This window comes from Rhinichthys klamathensis, unplaced genomic scaffold (genome assembly GCF_029890125.1).
Source record: "Rhinichthys klamathensis goyatoka isolate OS25496 unplaced genomic scaffold, OSU_Roscu_1.1 h1tg000035l_1, whole genome shotgun sequence".
In the NCBI taxonomy this organism is placed as follows: domain Eukaryota; kingdom Metazoa; phylum Chordata; class Actinopteri; order Cypriniformes; family Leuciscidae; genus Rhinichthys; species Rhinichthys klamathensis.
Genome location: NW_026606583.1, coordinates 209458 through 230508, shown reverse-complemented (window position 1 = coordinate 230508; position 21051 = coordinate 209458).

The following is a 21051-nucleotide window of genomic DNA, read 5'->3' as shown; positions in this document are numbered from 1 at the left end:
TTAGTTAAAAAGAAAGAAAGAAAGAAAGAAAGAAAGATTAGTAAGAAAGAAAGGAAGAAAGAAAGAAAGAAAGAAGAAAGATTAGTTAGAAAGAAAGAAAGAAAGAAAGAAAGAAAGAAAGAAAGAAAGAAAGAAAGATTAGTTAGAAAGAAAGAAAGAAAGAAAGAAAGAAGAAAGATTAGTTGGAAAGAAAGAAAGAAAGAAAGAAAGATTAGTTAGAAAGAAAGAAAGAAAGAAAGAAAGAAAGAAAGAAAGAAGAAAGATTAGAAAGAAAGAAAGAAAGAAAGAAGAAAGATTAGTTAAAAAGAAAGAAAGATTAGTTAGAAAGAAAGAAAGAAAGAAGAAAGATTAGTTAGAAAGAAAGAAAGAAAGAAAGAAAGAAAGAAAGATTAGTAAGTAAGAAAGAAAGAAAGAAAGAAAGATTAGTTAGAAAGAAAGAAAGAAAAAAAGATTAGTTAGAAAGAAAGAAAGAAAGAAAGAAAGAAAGAAAGAAAGAAGAAAGATTAGTTAGAAAGAAAGAAAGAAAGAAAGAAAGAAAGAAAGAAGATTAGCTAGAAAGAAAGAAAGAAAGACAGAAAGAAAGAAGAAAGATTAGTTAGAAAGAAAGAAAGAAAGAAAGAAAGAAAGAAAGAAAGAAAGAAAGAAAGAAAGAAAGAAAGAAAGAAAGAAAAAAAGAAGAAAGATTAGTTAGAAAGAAAGAAAGAAAGAAAGAAAGAAAGATTAGCTAAAAAAAGGAAGAAAGATTAGTTAGAAAGAGAGAAAGAAAGAAAGAAGAAAGATTAGTTAGAAAGAAAGAAAGAAAGAAAGAAAGAAAGAAAGAAAGAAAGAAAGAAAGAAGAAAGATTAGTTAGAAAGAAAGAAAGAAAGAAAGAAAGAAAGAAAGAAAGAAGAAAGATTAGAAAGAAAGAAAGAAAGAAAGAAGAAAGATTAGTTAAAAAGAAAGAAAGATTAGTTAGAAAGAAAGAAAGAAAGAAGAAAGATTAGTTAGAAAGAAAGAAAGAAAGAAAGAAAGAAAGAAAGAAAGAAAGAAAGAAAGAAAGAAAGAAAGATTAGTAAGTAAGAAAGAAAGAAAGAAAGAAAGATTAGTTAGAAAGAAAGAAAGAAAAAAAGATTAGTTAGAAAGAAAGAAAGAAAGAAAGAAAGAAAGAAAGAAGAAAGATTAGTTAGAAAGAAAGAAAGAAAGAAGATTAGCTAGAAAGAAAGAAAGAAAGACAGAAAGAAAGAAGAAAGATTAGTTAGAAAGAAAGAAAGAAAGAAAGAAAGAAAGAAAGAAAGAAAGAAAGAAAGAAAGAAAAAAAGAAGAAAGATTAGTTAGAAAGAAAGAAAGAAAGAAAGAAAGAAAGATTAGCTAAAAAAAGGAAGAAAGATTAGTTAGAAAGAGAGAAAGAAAGAAAGAAGAAAGATTAGTTAGAAAGAAAGAAAGAAAGAAAGAAAGAAAGAAAGAAAGAAAGAAAGAAAGAAAGAAGAAAGATTAGTTAGAAAGAAAGAAAGAAAGAAAGAAGAAAGATTAGTTAGAAAGAAAGAAAGAAAGAAAGAAAGAAAGAAAGAAAGAAAGAAAGAAAGAAAGAAAGAAAGAAGAAAGATTAGTTAGAAAGTAAGAAAGAAGAAAGATTAGTTAGAAAGAAAGAAAGAAAGAAAGAAAGAAAGAAAGAAAGAAAGAAAGAAAGAAAGAAAGAAAGAAGAAAGATTAGTTAGAAAGAAAGAAAGAAAGAAAGAAGAAAGATTAGTTAGAAAGAAAGAAAGAAAGAAGATAGATTAGTTAGAAAGAAAGAAAGATTAGTTAGAAAGAAAGAAAGATAGATTAGTTAGAAAGAAAGATAGATTAGTTAGAAAGAAATATTAGTTAGAAAGAAAGATAGATAGATTGGTTAGAAAGAAAGAAAGATTAGTTAGAAAAAAGAAAGATAGATTAGTTAGAAAGAAAGATAGATTTGTTAGAATGAAAGAAAGATAGATTATTGAGAAAGAAAGATAGATTAGTTAGAAAGAAAGATAGATTAGTTAGAAAGAAAGAAAGATTAGTTAGAAAGAAAGATAGATAGATTAGATAGAAGGAAAGAACGATAGATTAGTTAGAAAGAAAGATGGATAGATTAGTTAGAAAGAAAGATAGATTAGTTAGAAAGAAAGAAAGAAAGATTAGTTAGAAAGAAAAAAACATAGATTAGTTAGAAAGAAAGATAGATTAGTTAGAAAGATAAAAGATAGATAGATTATTTAGAAAGAAAGAAGATAGATTAGTTAGAAAGAAAGATAGATTAGTTAGAAAGAAATATTAGTTAGAAAGAAAGATAGATAGCTTGGTTAGAAAGAAAGAAAGATTAGTTAGAAAGAAAGATAGATAGATTTGTTAGAATGAAAGAAAGATAGATTAGTGAGAAAGAAAGAAAGATAGATTAGTTAGAAAGAAAGATAGATAAGTTAGTCAGAAAGAAAAAAGATAGATTAGTTAGAAAGAAAGAAAGATAGATTAGTTAGAAAGAAAGATTAGTTAGAAAGAAAGAAAGATAGATTAGTTAGAAAGAAAGATAGATTAGTTAGAAAGAAAGAAAGACAGATTAGTTAGAAAGAAAGAAAGATAGATTAGTTAGAAAGAAAGATAGATTAGTTAGAAAGAAATATTAGTTAGAAAGAAAGATAGATAGATTGGTTAGAAAGAAAGAAAGATTAGTTAGAAAAAAAGAAAGATAGATTAGTTAGAAAGAAAGGAAGATAGATTAGTTTGAAAGAAAGAAAGAGAGAAAGAAGGATGGATTTTTTTAGAAAGAAAGATGGATTAGTTAGAAAGAAAGAAATATAGATTAGTTAGAAAGAAAGATGGATTACTTAGAAAAAAAGATGGATTAGAAAGAAAGAAAGATGGATTGTTAGAAAGAAAGAAAGAAAGAAAGAAAGATGGATTTGTTAGAAAGAAAGATTGATTAGTTAGAAAGAAAGAAATATGTATTAGTTAGAAAGAAAGAAATATGTATTAGTTAGAAAGAAAGAAAGATTGATAAGAAAGAAAGAAAGATGAATTAGTTAGAAAGAAAGAAAGAAAGAAAGAAAGAAAGAAAGAAAGAAAGAAAGAAAGAAAGAAGGATTAGAAAGAAAGAAAGATGAATTAGTTAGAAAGAAAGAAAGATTGATTAGAAAGAAAGAAAGAAAGAAAGAAAGAAAGAAGGATTAGTTAGAAAGAAAGAAATAAGGATTAGAAAGAAAGAAAGATGAATTAGTTAGAAAGAAAGAAAGATGGAAGTAGTTATTATACTGCAGCTTGTGTCAAAATGATTGATGGTGACCTTTGACCTTGCCCCTCCCCTTGCCCTTCCTGTTTCCGGGGTCATGGATTAACCTTTGACCTACCCCTCCCGGTTTCCGGGGTTGATGGATTAACCTTTGACCTAGCCCTCCCCGTTTCCGGGATTGATGGATTAACCTTTGCCCTAATGAGTGTTCGATCATTTGGTTGACAGAAAGTTTTGACAGGTTGTTTTGATGGATGATTTGCCCCTTTGACCGAGGGTGTATAAATATGTCATTGGTTTGTCTGATGTTTTGGCTTTGATGGTGCCAGATGTTTTTGAAATCCAGGGTTCCCTCCCACCCACTCTCACACAATGCTAAAAAAGATCACAGATCGTGTGACACAAATATCTCTTAAAAGTGTATAAAATATATAGTTTAACTAAAAAAGATTGCAGATCGTGTCACATGATCCCTCCCACAACCCCCCACCCGTGAGCATTGCCTATAAATGGGGTCTCTGTGCTGTACCCAGACCAGACCTGAAAGACGAAATATCATTGATCATTTAAATCAAAATAGCATTGCTCATTTAAAAGTATATAAAGCAGACCAATCATTTCAAAACAAAATCGTCTTACATTTTCAGAGATGAAAAACTCCTAAGACATACATTTAAGTAGATTCTCTCACCAGCATGTGACACCCCCTGAAGCAGAGGGCTGTTTGACACATGATACCATCCCGACTCACCGCATTCCTGAGATCATTGCTGGGACGAAAGTGAGAAAAAGGGATTTTGTAATAATGTTGTATATTTCACGCTGGCTAGAGTTGAAAAATATTGATCTTTAAAACTATATAAATGAAATGTTTATAAAATAAATATCTTACTAAATAACTAAACCTACATTGATCTTTAAAACTATATAAATGAAATGTTTATAAAATAAATATCTTACTAAATAACTAAACCTACATTGATCTTTAAAACTATATAAATGAAATGTTTATAAAATAAATATCTTACTAAATAACTAAAGTTACATTGATCTTTAAAACTATATAAATGAAATGTTTATAAAATAAATATCTTACTAAATAACTAAAGTTACATTGATCTTTAAAACTATATAATTGAAATGTTTATAAAATAAATATCTTACTAAAGTTACATTGATCTTTAAAACTGTATAAATGAAATGTTTATAAAATATTTAACACTAACATCCTGTTCATTAAAAAATCTTATTAAATAACTAAAGTTACATTGATCTTTAAAACTATATAATTGAAATGTTTATAAAATAAATATCTTACTAAAGTTACATTGATCTTTAAAACTGTATAAATGAAATGTTTATAAAATATTTAACACTAACATCCTGTTCATTAAAAAATCTTATTAAATTACTGAAGTTGAAAAGCATTCACTTCTTTAAAAGTATATAAATTAAATATTAAAATAAAATAAATACACATCTTACTGATCCAGATATTTTAAAAAACCACAAAAGACATAAAAATCATACATCAATCATTATGTTTTAGAGAGATGAAATAAAAATGATCTTACTTTTTCAGCCGGTTGAAAAAAGCTCTAAGATGTCCACACATTTAAGTTGTAAAAATCCCATAATGTTTCCAGGAGTGTTTCCCCCGATCACACCGGCATATGACACTCTCTCTGAATGTGCCACATGATACCCTCCGCATTCCTGAGCTCATTGCAGGGAGTGAGAAAAAGAGACTTTCTAATAATGTTGTATATTTCACACTGGCTAGAGTTGAAAAATATTGATCTTTAAAACTATATAAATGAAATGCTTATAAAATATACAACATCATCCTAGTTGTAATACAAAAAGAGCACAGAGCTGCCATTGTGTGTGTGTGTGTGTGTGTGTGTGTGTGTGTGTGTGTGTGTGTGTGTGTGTGTGTGTGTGTGTGTGTGTGTGTGTGTGTGTGTGTGTGTGTGTGTGTGTGTGTGTGTGTGTGTGTGTGTGTGTGTGACAGTGGGGCAAAATAACATTGTTCATTTAAAATTATATAAAGCAGATAAAACCATCTATTTCACCATGTTGAAAAAACATGTGTTTTTCACCTTAACTATTTCACTTCCCTGCACGCTTGACCGGGGGTGTTGTGTGTATGTGTGTTTGTTTATGTACCGGGCAATGAGCCTGAGAAACAGATGCCATTATCGTTTTATTACGCTTTGAAAAATACAGCTGGTGAACATATCAGTGACTGTCCTAACGTTAAAACATCTCTGAATCCTGAAAACCTTTAAGTCAGAGGGCCCGGGCGCGGGCTTATCTGTGTGTGTGTGTGTGTGTGTGTGTGTGTGTTACATGAGACCCCTCCAAGTGAGGACAATATGTATCATATATTTCACACTAAAGTTGAAAAACATTATGCTCTATATAAATGAAATGGTTATAAAATTTACATCTAGTAATTTACAAATATAATATTTCACATTAACTTAAGTTGAACAACATTCTTCATTTAAAAGTATATTAATAAAATGCTTTTATTATTCATACAAATTAAGCATAGTTTTATCTAAATGAATATATATATATAAATTACATGTATAATTACAAAAAACCTCCTTACATTTTCAGAGCGCTGAAGAAGTAGTAGAATCTAGATCTATGCAATGATAAAAAACAATCCAAACAGCAAATAGTTTAAGTTGTCATAAACAAAGCCCTCCCATATCCGTCAGTGATAGGGTGAGATGAAGCTTCACACCCTCACAGAGACGGAGGAGTTACAGGCCAGATGAGCCTCTGGGCCACAATTATGGCACAGCGTATGCAATGCTAGTCTGCTTTTCAGAGTTTTATTCATACTAAATTCATTTAAAATCATAATCTTAAAAGTTTCAATTGAATCTTTTAAAATTAAAAGACTGTTTAAAGTTTTTATTAAAATCGTATCTTCTATTAATCTTACAAGACTTCTGTATGATATAAATGAGTTTGCATAAATTTACCCTAAGGTACTATTTGTACTAAAATGTAAAAAAAATAAAGCAAAAACTGTGCTTTGGCGGCTTAGATCTTATTTATACAAAAATATTTCAAACAGTATTTTTGTCCATGCCACATGAAACATGTTGTCAAAGTTTGTCACAATGTTTTGTTGTTGTTGTTGTTTTAAAAGAAATCCCAGGACTCTACATTGCTCTTATTTAGATTAAGTTGCATCATTTAGAAAATCACCACACATTTTCAGAGACGCAATGTGTCTCTGTGCTCCATAAGTAAAGTTGGTCTTGAGCGAATATTTAATTTTACTCGTCTTAATTCAAAGCATGATCTTACTTTTTTTTTTTTTACGGTAGCTATGACCAATTGTACGTATAAGATATATCATTTTTACTTTTCTTGTATCTCCCATACTATCCTTATTCATTGTGGAAACACACAGGGTGAAACCCTTCACTGACAATATACTATCGGTTATCTACTCAAAATATATGTAGAATTTTCAAATGTCAGCATTTGTTGATGCGACAGGCTGCTGTTGGCCGCATGAACAGACTTTGGGGAGAGCTGATGATACTATAGCAGAAACATGCCCTTGACCTCCTCCATTTTGGAGGCTTTTTGTTAAAGACCCTATAGCTTAGTCCTTAAATGGTACGCTGTGTAGTAATTTCCCCCATCTAGCGGTGAAATTGTATTTTCCATTCAAACGCATAGTGCTCTCTAGCGCTCTCTTAAATGCGTGTTGCGACTACGGTGACCATTATGTGCCAGGAAGCTACGACATGTCGTCCAATAGCACTTTTTCGAGTTTAACTATGCATGTTCTACCATTATGCCGCCTATATAATGAATGACACAACCATGGAATGAAAAAGCTTGTAATTTAGACCGTAACATTGACTTACTTGTCGAGAAGAAACCAGGACTTCAGCGTCCCTTTCAAAGTCTTTCTCCTTCATTAGTTCTATCCACCGGGGTAAAAGCCATCCCGATATTTACCCTCGTTTTGAATTTGCCGGTCACGTTTCCTTTTAGATAAAATTTTTATGCTTTTTGGCTACGAGGACTGCATTATAAAGTCCCGCGCAATCTTTCAAATTTGCCGGGAGAGTGACAAATGTCTCCCACCTACCTCCTTTGTGTCCGTTTCAGTCAGCCGGCTCTGAATGAAAACGTGTTGAGGTAGACTAGTGCTTTTTGTACCTCTCCGCTATTATAGTTTTTCAAGATGGCGGAACGACACCTCCATGGACGCACCCGTCAGATCATTGTCAGAGCTAATTTTACACCAATGAGATCATATTTATGAATAAAGACATTGATTTTAGGTAATAAAATACTTTTTTAAATATATTTAATCCCCCTTAAAACCAAAGATTAAGTTTAATGACACTAGTTTGCAACGTTCCCCCAAAATCAATTACTCTATACGATTTGTATTACACTTTTTAAAGGATAATCTTACTTTAAAGTTTGAACAAAAATGTAAAAGCACTTCTTCATATTTGCTGTGTTCTGACACAAGGCCATTAACCGGTTCTTTTTCTTTTATAAATTGACTTTCTACAAATATCAGCCTGATAAATATGGACTTAATACACAATGAAACAATATAATCATGCTACCAAATACGTCTGACACAATGTTTTAAGAAAAGTAGTGTTTAAAACCATGATAACAGTTTCTTTCTTTTGACAAACCTACAGAAATGCCTGTTGATTACTAAGTGTCAGGCATAGTGCAAACATCCAATGTTTGAGAACCCTAATATTGGTGTAATCTCTGCGAGGTCTCAACCACAAACGCAAAACTTTGTGGTGGGTGATACGGTCATAGCTTTACTAAAATAAAATATTATCAAACTGTAATTATATTATGGTTTGTTATCAACTAATACCTTTATTTTTAACTAACACTTCAATATCCAGCACACAATTTTGTTCAAAATTGTTTTCTGACCCCAAATAATCGGGTAATGGAATGTTCACAAGCTACAGTTAGATATTCTACTGCATAGTATGTGTGTGTGTGTGTGTGTGTGTGTGTGTGTGTGTGTGTGTGTGTGTGTGTGTGTGTGTGTGTGTGTGTGTGTGTGTGTGTGTGTGTAAATAGCAGCGCTTAAATGTTTGGGTGTATTTTGTCACACCGTAGCGATGCAAAGTACCACACTCTAGCCTATGGACTCACTTTAACACATAATCTTTATACAGTAATTCAACAGACCAAATCACTAAGAAAGGAGGATTGAAAAGCACCGTTTATAATAAATATACAAAAGTTCACAAATGATTACTATTACTATTCAGATGTCACTGTTTCACATTTTGTATGTTGGACCGTGTGTCTGTTTTAGGTGAAGACATTTCTTTGAGAACCGTCAATATTCACTGTTTATAGGAATAAATGACCATTAGTAATTTAAGTGTTTGTACTCTGTTTGACTAAACTTTCCCTCTGTCTACGATGTGGAATCGCACAAAGTATTAACACGTTGTTAATATAAGCAACTATTACTTACTTAAGTTACTTACTTATAAGTAAGTATTAACGCGAAAAGTAAGCGCGTGCTGTTTTACACGTAAACTATTACAACAGAATCACATCTGACTATTGCACTGAGAGAGGCGTAATCATTAAGACTGTTAAACAAAGTTTGGTGTTTAAAATTAATTCTAGAGATCAGTCTGCTTCCATTTAAAACAAATACGAAAAGCCGCTTGTTTTTTCACTTCACAATAATCTGCTAAGTGTCATCTTTTAAAAGAGACCAAACTTCAGTCTGTGCTCCAAAGCATTCAAGATTTATGGCAGTTTAAGTTGGAAATTAAATTTTCAGGTCAATGCTCAAAAAGTGAATAAATGGATTATAATATATTATAATGCATAAATTGATTCTGTTACCTATAAAACTATTCAACACGTCTAGCTATTTCCCATTTCACAGCACAGTCATAGATACACAGTTATTTTGTGTATGTGGCTAAACAACAGTTAAGCTGCATGGTTAAACAACGTGAAAGGCGGTATGATTCATTTTTATTCCGTCTACAGCGATACTTTGACGCAAGAGTTTTAGGCATGGGTCTTTAAGGCCTGATCCAGAAAACAGGCCTTAAAGATTTATTAAAGAGGCCTTTGTTTTATGTCTTAATAATCGTTCTTCTTTTATGAAAAGTAAGCAGTTTTTGGCCTCATCACCAAAATGTTTTGACATATCATAAATATCACTTGCTAGATAAATTATATCTAACTATCAACAGTTATATGTGAAACACGCTCAGTCGCATTAGAGTCGGATTCTTGTTTATATTGAACATTGAACCGCTAGTGTTCTTAAATTGTTTACCACGGTTTCATTTTTAACAACACTTATCGTATTTTGAATGGTGTCTTCTTTACACTTTCACCCCATGGATATCTGTTTCCTACCGTTAGCTATAATGTTAGTGAACTCTAGGTCTTCTCTTTTTCATATACGACACTATTCACATGAATTGGCTTGATTTAATAAAATGATGGTTTTAAACCACATTATATTATTATACCATCCTAGTTTTAAATATCGCTTAAATGTAAATGTTATACTTTAACCCTAGAATACCGCACAAGGATCTCTGAAATATTTTTCCTTGTAAAACATCTATGTAGATCTATGTTTTTAAAAATACAGCAAAACAAAGAATGAAGACATCTTTCTGCCGGTGACCCTCAAAATAAAGTACATTATCAGAAAATTACTTTTGTCGCTTTTTCTGAATAATCCCACCAAGTGCGGGTGCTTTGTAGCTATTAGCAAGCGGTAATGACGTGTTTTACCCGATATTGATATCACGTTTTTAATTTTAACTCAATACATTTGAATGCGCTAAAGGTTTATAACTGAACGTCTTAATAGTGGGTAAAAGTTAACTTAAAGCCTGCGCAAAATACGTCCTAGATACTTTCTAATATATAAAATATTTTTATATTTTGGTGTAATTAATAGAATTCTTTCCGGCGGCATATGCATAGCATCTCCATGACTCTACTTCTGATACTAGGTGGCTTTAATCCTATATAGCTGTTTACGACGTCATGATGACGACGCCCCTATACAACTCCTCCAGCGGGGCGAGGGCGGACCACTATCAGTTGTCCTGATAAACTCTACACAGAGCCCAGCGTCAGTTATCACACACAACCCCTGGGTCTAGCTCTAATAGTCGCGGACTGCTGTGCTACTGCAACATCGATCAAAAGTCGAAGGAACATTGTCTGATTGTTACACGGACTGTCAAAGGCCGCTTCAACCTTCCTGCTTGTCAGACGCAAACTTCTTTGACTCACACTTCTAACCCGAAAACTGTGTTAACATACAAGGCCTGGACGATTGTACTGTAAGGACCTCCAGGAGATTACAGAATCTTTCATCATCGAATAGGGGACCGAAAAATCTAAAAACTTCAGAAATGGCGGCGCAAAAGCTGATGGAGAGCGACTCCTCGTCGAGTTCTGTCGTAGCGGGGGCACGGCGTCATCCGGCGTGTGAGTGCGGCACGGGGAAAGAGTGTCGTTTAAGAGCTACGCAAGACTCTATGTTTAAAGATCATTTTAGAGGCCCGATGGTTAGCTTGATGCACAGGATCATCGAGGCTGCGTGTGATGACAACAACGATTGCAAGAGGGATACCAAACGTGTGAAAAATCTCAAAAAAGAAATGGAGGTCATAAGAGGGTTGGTTGGATCTTGGACAGATGTTACGCCCATGTTTATAAACGACGAAGAACCGGTCGGCGTAATCCTCAGAAAAGTTCTGGATGTGATTTATGAATCTTGTGAGGAATTTGAAGTTGACGAACTACTCTGTATGTGTACTTTTGTAACAGATCTCTGTGTGTCACTGTTGTCAAAAAATGTAAAAACAGATGCTGATGAAATAATTGAAAGTCTGGTCAACTATACCCTAGAGAAAAACTTGATTGCATGCCGCGACTTTTTATTATTGCTCGATCACCTGTAAATGTCGTTATTGTTTTACTTTACTATGTTGAAATAAAAAAAAATTTCTGGTCATGTCCGAGCTCATAACTTATTCTATAGGATTATATATATATATATACATATATATATATATATAAATATTTTATATATTAGAAAGTATCTAGGACGTATTTTGCGCAGGCTTTAAGTTAACTTTTACCCACTATTAAGACGTTCAGTTATAAACCTTTAGCGCATTCAAATGTATTGAGTTAAAATTAAAAACGTGATATCAATATCGGGTAAAACACGTCATTACCGCTTGCTAATAGCTACAAAGCACCCGCACTTGGTGGGATTATTCAGAAAAAGCGACAAAAGTAATTTTCTGATAATGTACTTTATTTTGAGGGTCACCGGCAGAAAGATGTCTTCATTCTTTGTTTTGCTGTATTTTTAAAAACATAGATCTACATAGATGTTTTACAAGGAAAAATATTTCAGAGATCCTTGTGCGGTATTCTAGGGTTAAAGTATAACATTTACATTTAAGCGATATTTAAAACTAGGATGGTATAATAATATAATGTGGTTTAAAACCATCATTTTATTAAATCAAGCCAATTCATGTGAATAGTGTCGTATATGAAAAAGAGAAGACCTAGAGTTCACTAACATTATAGCTAACGGTAGGAAACAGATATCCATGGGGTGAAAGTGTAAAGAAGACACCATTCAAAATACGATAAGTGTTGTTAAAAATGAAACCGTGGTAAACAATTTAAGAACACTAGCGGTTCAATGTTCAATATAAACAAGAATCCGACTCTAATGCGACTGAGCGTGTTTCACATATAACTGTTGATAGTTAGATATAATTTATCTAGCAAGTGATATTTATGATATGTCAAAACATTTTGGTGATGAGGCCAAAAACTGCTTACTTTTCATAAAAGAAGAACGATTATTAAGACATAAAACAAAGGCCTCTTTAATAAATCTTTAAGGCCTGTTTTCTGGATCAGGCCTTAAAGACCCATGCCTAAAACTCTTGCGTCAAAGTATCGCTGTAGACGGAATAAAAATGAATCATACCGCCTTTCACGTTGTTTAACCATGCAGCTTAACTGTTGTTTAGCCACATACACAAAATAACTGTGTATCTATGACTGTGCTGTGAAATGGGAAATAGCTAGACGTGTTGAATAGTTTTATAGGTAACAGAAAAGCAGCAATACTCAGCTTTCATGTCAATGTTTCGTAGACATAGCTGAAAGATGTTCTAAAAGAAATATGTCGTGTTTTTGCAAACTGTACAAAAAACAAAAAGGAGCAAGATGTAAACGGCGTAATCGATTAGTATATAAAATGTCAATTACAAACATACAAAACTGATCACAAGCGGCTTTTCGTATTTGTTTTAAATGGAAGCAGACTGATCTCTAGAATTAATTTTAAACACCAAACTTTGTTTAACAGTCTTAATGATTACGCCTCTCTCAGTGCAATAGTCAGATGTGATTCTGTTGTAATAGTTTACGTGTAAAACAGCACGCGCTTACTTTTCGCGTTAATACTTACTTATAAGTAAGTAACTTAAGTAAGTAATAGTTGCTTATATTAACAACGTGTTAATACTTTGTGCGATTCCACATCGTAGACAGAGGGAAAGTTTAGTCAAACAGAGTACAAACACTTAAATTACTAATGGTCATTTATTCCTATAAACAGTGAATATTGACGGTTCTCAAAGAAATGTCTTCACCTAAAACAGACACACGGTCCAACATACAAAATGTGAAACAGTGACATCTGAATAGTAATAGTAATCATTTGTGAACTTTTGTATATTTATTATAAACGGTGCTTTTCAATCCTCCTTTCTTAGTGATTTGGTCTGTTGAATTACTGTATAAAGATTATGTGTTAAAGTGAGTCCATAGGCTAGAGTGTGGTACTTTGCATCGCTACGGTGTGACAAAATACACCCAAACATTTAAGCGCTGCTATTTACACACACACACACACACACACACACACACACACACACACACACACACACACACACACACACACACACACACACACACACACACACACACACACACACATACTATGCAGTAGAATATCTAACTGTAGCTTGTGAACATTCCATTACCCGATTATTTGGGGTCAGAAAACAATTTTGAACAAAATTGTGTGCTGGATATTGAAGTGTTAGTTAAAAATAAAGGTATTAGTTGATAACAAACCATAATATAATTACAGTTTGATAATATTTTATTTTAGTAAAGCTATGACCGTATCACCCACCACAAAGTTTTGCGTTTGTGGTTGAGACCTCGCAGAGATTACACCAATATTAGGGTTCTCAAACATTGGATGTTTGCACTATGCCTGACACTTAGTAATCAACAGGCATTTCTGTAGGTTTGTCAAAAGAAAGAAACTGTTATCATGGTTTTAAACACTACTTTTCTTAAAACATTGTGTCAGACGTATTTGGTAGCATGATTATATTGTTTCATTGTGTATTAAGTCCATATTTATCAGGCTGATATTTGTAGAAAGTCAATTTATAAAAGAAAAAGAACCGGTTAATGGCCTTGTGTCAGAACACAGCAAATATGAAGAAGTGCTTTTACATTTTTGTTCAAACTTTAAAGTAAGATTATCCTTTAAAAAGTGTAATACAAATCGTATAGAGTAATTGATTTTGGGGGAACGTTGCAAACTAGTGTCATTAAACTTAATCTTTGGTTTTAAGGGGGATTAAATATATTTAAAAAAGTATTTTATTACCTAAAATCAATGTCTTTATTCATAAATATGATCTCATTGGTGTAAAATTAGCTCTGACAATGATCTGACGGGTGCGTCCATGGAGGTGTCGTTCCGCCATCTTGAAAAACTATAATAGCGGAGAGGTACAAAAAGCACTAGTCTACCTCAACACGTTTTCATTCAGAGCCGGCTGACTGAAACGGACACAAAGGAGGTAGGTGGGAGACATTTGTCACTCTCCCGGCAAATTTGAAAGATTGCGCGGGACTTTATAATGCAGTCCTCGTAGCCAAAAAGCATAAAAATTTTATCTAAAAGGAAACGTGACCGGCAAATTCAAAACGAGGGTAAATATCGGGATGGCTTTTACCCCGGTGGATAGAACTAATGAAGGAGAAAGACTTTGAAAGGGACGCTGAAGTCCTGGTTTCTTCTCGACAAGTAAGTCAATGTTACGGTCTAAATTACAAGCTTTTTCATTCCATGGTTGTGTCATTCATTATATAGGCGGCATAATGGTAGAACATGCATAGTTAAACTCGAAAAAGTGCTATTGGACGACATGTCGTAGCTTCCTGGCACATAATGGTCACCGTAGTCGCAACACGCATTTAAGAGAGCGCTAGAGAGCACTATGCGTTTGAATGGAAAATACAATTTCACCGCTAGATGGGGGAAATTACTACACAGCGTACCATTTAAGGACTAAGCTATAGGGTCTTTAACAAAAAGCCTCCAAAATGGAGGAGGTCAAGGGCATGTTTCTGCTATAGTATCATCAGCTCTCCCCAAAGTCTGTTCATGCGGCCAACAGCAGCCTGTCGCATCAACAAATGCTGACATTTGAAAATTCTACATATATTTTGAGTAGATAACCGATAGTATATTGTCAGTGAAGGGTTTCACCCTGTGTGTTTCCACAATGAATAAGGATAGTATGGGAGATACAAGAAAAGTAAAAATGATATATCTTATACGTACAATTGGTCATAGCTACCGTAAAAAAAAAAAAAGTAAGATCATGCTTTGAATTAAGACGAGTAAAATTAAATATTCGCTCAAGACCAACTTTACTTATGGAGCACAGAGACACATTGCGTCTCTGAAAATGTGTGGTGATTTTCTAAATGATGCAACTTAATCTAAATAAGAGCAATGTAGAGTCCTGGGATTTCTTTTAAAACAACAACAACAACAAAACATTGTGACAAACTTTGACAACATGTTTCATGTGGCATGGACAAAAATACTGTTTGAAATATTTTTGTATAAATAAGATCTAAGCCGCCAAAGCACAGTTTTTGCTTTATTTTTTTTACATTTTAGTACAAATAGTACCTTAGGGTAAATTTATGCAAACTCATTTATATCATACAGAAGTCTTGTAAGATTAATAGAAGATACGATTTTAATAAAAACTTTAAACAGTCTTTTAATTTTAAAAGATTCAATTGAAACTTTTAAGATTATGATTTTAAATGAATTTAGTATGAATAAAACTCTGAAAAGCAGACTAGCATTGCATACGCTGTGCCATAATTGTGGCCCAGAGGCTCATCTGGCCTGTAACTCCTCCGTCTCTGTGAGGGTGTGAAGCTTCATCTCACCCTATCACTGACGGATATGGGAGGGCTTTGTTTATGACAACTTAAACTATTTGCTGTTTGGATTGTTTTTTATCATTGCATAGATCTAGATTCTACTACTTCTTCAGCGCTCTGAAAATGTAAGGAGGTTTTTTGTAATTATACATGTAATTTATATATATATATTCATTTAGATAAAACTATGCTTAATTTGTATGAATAATAAAAGCATTTTATTAATATACTTTTAAATGAAGAATGTTGTTCAACTTAAGTTAATGTGAAATATTATATTTGTAAATTACTAGATGTAAATTTTATAACCATTTCATTTATATAGAGCATAATGTTTTTCAACTTTAGTGTGAAATATATGATACATATTGTCCTCACTTGGAGGGGTCTCATGTAACACACACACACACACACACACACACACACACACAGATAAGCCCGCGCCCGGGCCCTCTGACTTAAAGGTTTTCAGGATTCAGAGATGTTTTAACGTTAGGACAGTCACTGATATGTTCACCAGCTGTATTTTTCAAAGCGTAATAAAACGATAATGGCATCTGTTTCTCAGGCTCATTGCCCGGTACATAAACAAACACACATACACACAACACCCCCGGTCAAGCGTGCAGGGAAGTGAAATAGTTAAGGTGAAAAACACATGTTTTTTCAACATGGTGAAATAGATGGTTTTATCTGCTTTATATAATTTTAAATGAACAATGTTATTTTGCCCCACTGTCACACACACACACACACACACACACACACACACACACACACACACACACACACACACACACACACACACACACACACACACACACACACACACACACACACACACACACACACACACACACACACACACACACACACACACACACACACACAATGGCAGCTCTGTGCTCTTTTTGTATTACAACTAGGATGATGTTGTATATTTTATAAGCATTTCATTTATATAGTTTTAAAGATCAATATTTTTCAACTCTAGCCAGTGTGAAATATACAACATTATTAGAAAGTCTCTTTTTCTCACTCCCTGCAATGAGCTCAGGAATGCGGAGGGTATCATGTGGCACATTCAGAGAGAGTGTCATATGCCGGTGTGATCGGGGGAAACACTCCTGGAAACATTATGGGATTTTTACAACTTAAATGTGTGGACATCTTAGAGCTTTTTTCAACCGGCTGAAAAAGTAAGATCATTTTTATTTCATCTCTCTAAAACATAATGATTGATGTATGATTTTTATGTCTTTTGTGGTTTTTTAAAATATCTGGATCAGTAAGATGTGTATTTATTTTATTTTAATATTTAATTTATATACTTTTAAAGAAGTGAATGCTTTTCAACTTCAGTAATTTAATAAGATTTTTTAATGAACAGGATGTTAGTGTTAAATATTTTATAAACATTTCATTTATACAGTTTTAAAGATCAATGTAACTTTAGTAAGATATTTATTTTATAAACATTTCAATTATATAGTTTTAAAGATCAATGTAACTTTAGTTATTTAATAAGATTTTTTAATGAACAGGATGTTAGTGTTAAATATTTTATAAACATTTCATTTATACAGTTTTAAAGATCAATGTAACTTTAGTAAGATATTTATTTTATAAACATTTCAATTATATAGTTTTAAAGATCAATGTAACTTTAGTTATTTAGTAAGATATTTATTTTATAAACATTTCATTTATATAGTTTTAAAGATCAATGTAACTTTAGTTATTTAGTAAGATATTTATTTTATAAACATTTCATTTATATAGTTTTAAAGATCAATGTAGGTTTAGTTATTTAGTAAGATATTTATTTTATAAACATTTCATTTATATAGTTTTAAAGATCAATGTAGGTTTAGTTATTTAGTAAGATATTTATTTTATAAACATTTCATTTATATAGTTTTAAAGATCAATATTTTTCAACTCTAGCCAGCGTGAAATATACAACATTATTACAAAATCCCTTTTTCTCACTTTCGTCCCAGCAATGATCTCAGGAATGCGGTGAGTCGGGATGGTATCATGTGTCAAACAGCCCTCTGCTTCAGGGGGTGTCACATGCTGGTGAGAGAATCTACTTAAATGTATGTCTTAGGAGTTTTTCATCTCTGAAAATGTAAGACGATTTTGTTTTGAAATGATTGGTCTGCTTTATATACTTTTAAATGAGCAATGCTATTTTGATTTAAATGATCAATGATATTTCGTCTTTCAGGTCTGGTCTGGGTACAGCACAGAGACCCCATTTATAGGCAATGCTCACGGGTGGGGGGTTGTGGGAGGGATCATGTGACACGATCTGCAATCTTTTTTAGTTAAACTATATATTTTATACACTTTTAAGAGATATTTGTGTCACACGATCTGTGATCTTTTTTAGCATTGTGTGAGAGTGGGTGGGAGGGAACCCTGGATTTCAAAAACATCTGGCACCATCAAAGCCAAAACATCAGACAAACCAATGACATATTTATACACCCTCGGTCAAAGGGGCAAATCATCCATCAAAACAACCTGTCAAAACTTTCTGTCAACCAAATGATCGAACACTCATTAGGGCAAAGGTTAATCCATCAATCCCGGAAACGGGGAGGGCTAGGTCAAAGGTTAATCCATCAACCCCGGAAACCGGGAGGGGTAGGTCAAAGGTTAATCCATGACCCCGGAAACAGGAAGGGCAAGGGGAGGGGCAAGGTCAAAGGTCACCATCAATCATTTTGACACAAGCTGCAGTATAATAACTACTGATGGATTTGTTAGAAAGAAAGAAAGAAAGAAAGAAGGATTAGAAAGAAAGAAAGATGGATTAGTTAGAAAAAAAAGAAAGATGGAGTAGTTAGAAAGAAAGAAAGATGAATTAGTAAGAAAGATAGATTAGTTAGAAAGAAAGAATGAAAAAAGAAAGAAAGATTAGGTTGAAAGAAAGATTAGTTAGAAAGAAAGAAAGATTAGTTAGAAAGAAAGAAAAAAAGATAAGTTAGAAAGAAAGAAAAGAAAGAAAGATATATTAGTTAGAAAGAAAGAAAGATAGATTAGTTAGAAAGAAATAAAGATTAGTTAAAAGAAAAAAAGATTAGTTAGAAAGAAAGAAAGACAGATTAGTTAGAAAGAAAGAAAGAAATATTAGTAAGAAAGAAAGAAAGAACGAAAGATTGGTAAGAAAGAAAGAAAGAAAAAAGAAAGAAAGATTAGAAAGAAAGAAAATAGAAAGAAAGATTAGTAAGAAAGAAAGAAAGAAAAGAAAGATATATTAGTTAGAAAGAAAGATTAGTTTGAGAGAAAGAAAGATAGATTATTTTGAGAGAAAGAAAGACAGATTAGTTAGAAGAAAAAAAGATTAGTTAGAAAGAAAGATAGATTAGTTAGAAAGAAAGATTAGTTAGAATGAAAGATAGATTAGTTAGAAAGAAAGATAGATTAGTTTGATAGAATGAAAGATAGATTAGAAAGAAAGACCGATTAGTTAGAAAGAAAGAAAGACAGATTAGTTAGAAAGAAAGAAAGATTAGTTAGAAAGAAAGATTAGTTAGAAAGAAAGAGAGATAGATTAGTTAGAAAGAAAGACATTAGTTAGAAAGAAAGATTAGTTTGAAAGAAAGAAAGACAGATTAGTTAGAAAGAAAGAAAGATTAGTTAGAAGAAAGAAAGATACATTAGTTAGAAAGAAAGAAAGATTAGTTAGAAAGAAAGATAGATTAGTTAGAAAGAAAGAAAGATTAGTTAGAAAGAAAGAAAGATTAGTTTGATAGAATGAAAGATAGATTTGAAAGAAAGACAGATTAGTTTGAAAGAAAGAAAGATTAGTTAGAAAGAAAGAGATATAGATCAGTTAGAAAGAAAGAAAGATTAGTTTGAAAGAAAGAAAGACAGATTAATTAGAAATAAAGACAGATTAGTTAGAAAGAAAGAAAGATTAGTTAGAAAGAAAGATTAGTTAGAAAGAAAGAGAGATAGATTAGTTAGAAAGAAAGAAAGATTAGTTAGAAAGAAAGATTAGTTAGAGAGAAAGAGAGATAGATTAGTTAGAAAGAAAGAAAGATTAGTTAGAAAGAAAGATTAGTTAGAAAGAAAGAGAGATAGATCAGTTAGAAAGAAAGAAAGATTAGTTTGAAAGAAAGAAAGACAGATTAATTAGAAAGAAAGACAGATTAGTTAGAAAGAAAGAAAGATTAGTTAGAAAGAAAGATTAGTTAGAAAGAAAGAGAGATAGATTAGTTAGAAAGAAAGAAAGATTAGTTAGAAAGAAAGATTAGTTAGAAAGAAAGAGAGATAGATCAGTTAGAAAGAAAGAAAGATTAGTTTGAAAGAAAGAAAGACAGATTAATTAGAAAGAAAGAAAGATTAGTTAGAAAGAAAGAGATATAGATCAGTTAGAAAGAAAGAAAGATTAGTTTGAAAGAAAGAAAGACAGATTAATTAGAAATAAAGACAGATTAGTTAGAAAGAAAGAAAGATTAGTTAGAAAGAAAGATTAGTTAGAAAGAAAGAGAGATAGATTAGTTAGAAAGAAAGAAAGATTAGTTAGAAAGAAAGATTAGTTAGAAAGAAAGAGAGATAGATTAGTTAGAAAGAAAGAAAGATTAGTTAGAAAGAAAGATTAGTTAGAAAGAAAGAGAGATAGATTAGTTAGAAAGAAAGAAAGATTAGTTAGAAAGAAAGATTAGTTAGAAAGAAAGAGAGATAGATTAGTTAGAAAGAAAGAAAGATTAGTTTGAAAGAAAGAAAGACAGATTAGTTAGAAAGAAAGAAAGATTAGTTAGAAAGAAAGAAATATTAGTAAGAAAGAAAGAAAGAAAGAAAGAAAAAAGAAAGAAAGATTAGTAAGAAAGAAAGATTAGAAAGAAAGAAAGAAAAAAGAAAGATTTGGTAGAAGGAAAGAGATTAGTTAGAAAAAAAGAAAGAAAGAAAGAAAGACAAAATAGAAAGAAAGATTATGTAGAAAGAAAGAAAGAAAGAAAGAAATAAAGAAAGAAAGAAAGAAAGAAAGAAAAAAGAAAGTAAGAAAGAAAGAAAGATAGAAAGAAAGATTAGGTAGAAAGAAAGAAAGAAAGAAAGATTAGTTAGAAAGAAAGAAAGCAAGAAAGATTAGTTAGAAAGAAAGATAGATTAGTTAGAAAGTTAGAAAGAAAGAAGGATTAGAAAGAAAGAAAGATGAATTAGTTAGAAAGAAAGAAAGAAAGAAAGAAAGAAAGAAAGAAAGAAGAAAGATTAGTTAGAAAGAAAGAAAGAAAGATTAGTTAGAAAGAAAGAAAGAAAGAAGAAAGATTAGCTAGAAAGAAAGAAAGAAAGAAAGATTAGTTAGAAAGAAAGAAAGAAAGAAAGAAAGAAAGAAAGAAGAAAGATTAGTTAGAAAAAAAGAAAGAAAGAAAGATTAGTTAGAAAGAAAGAAAGAAGAAAGATTAGCTAGAAAGAAAGAAAGAAAGATTAGTTAGAAAGAAAGAAAGAAAGAAAGATTAGTTAG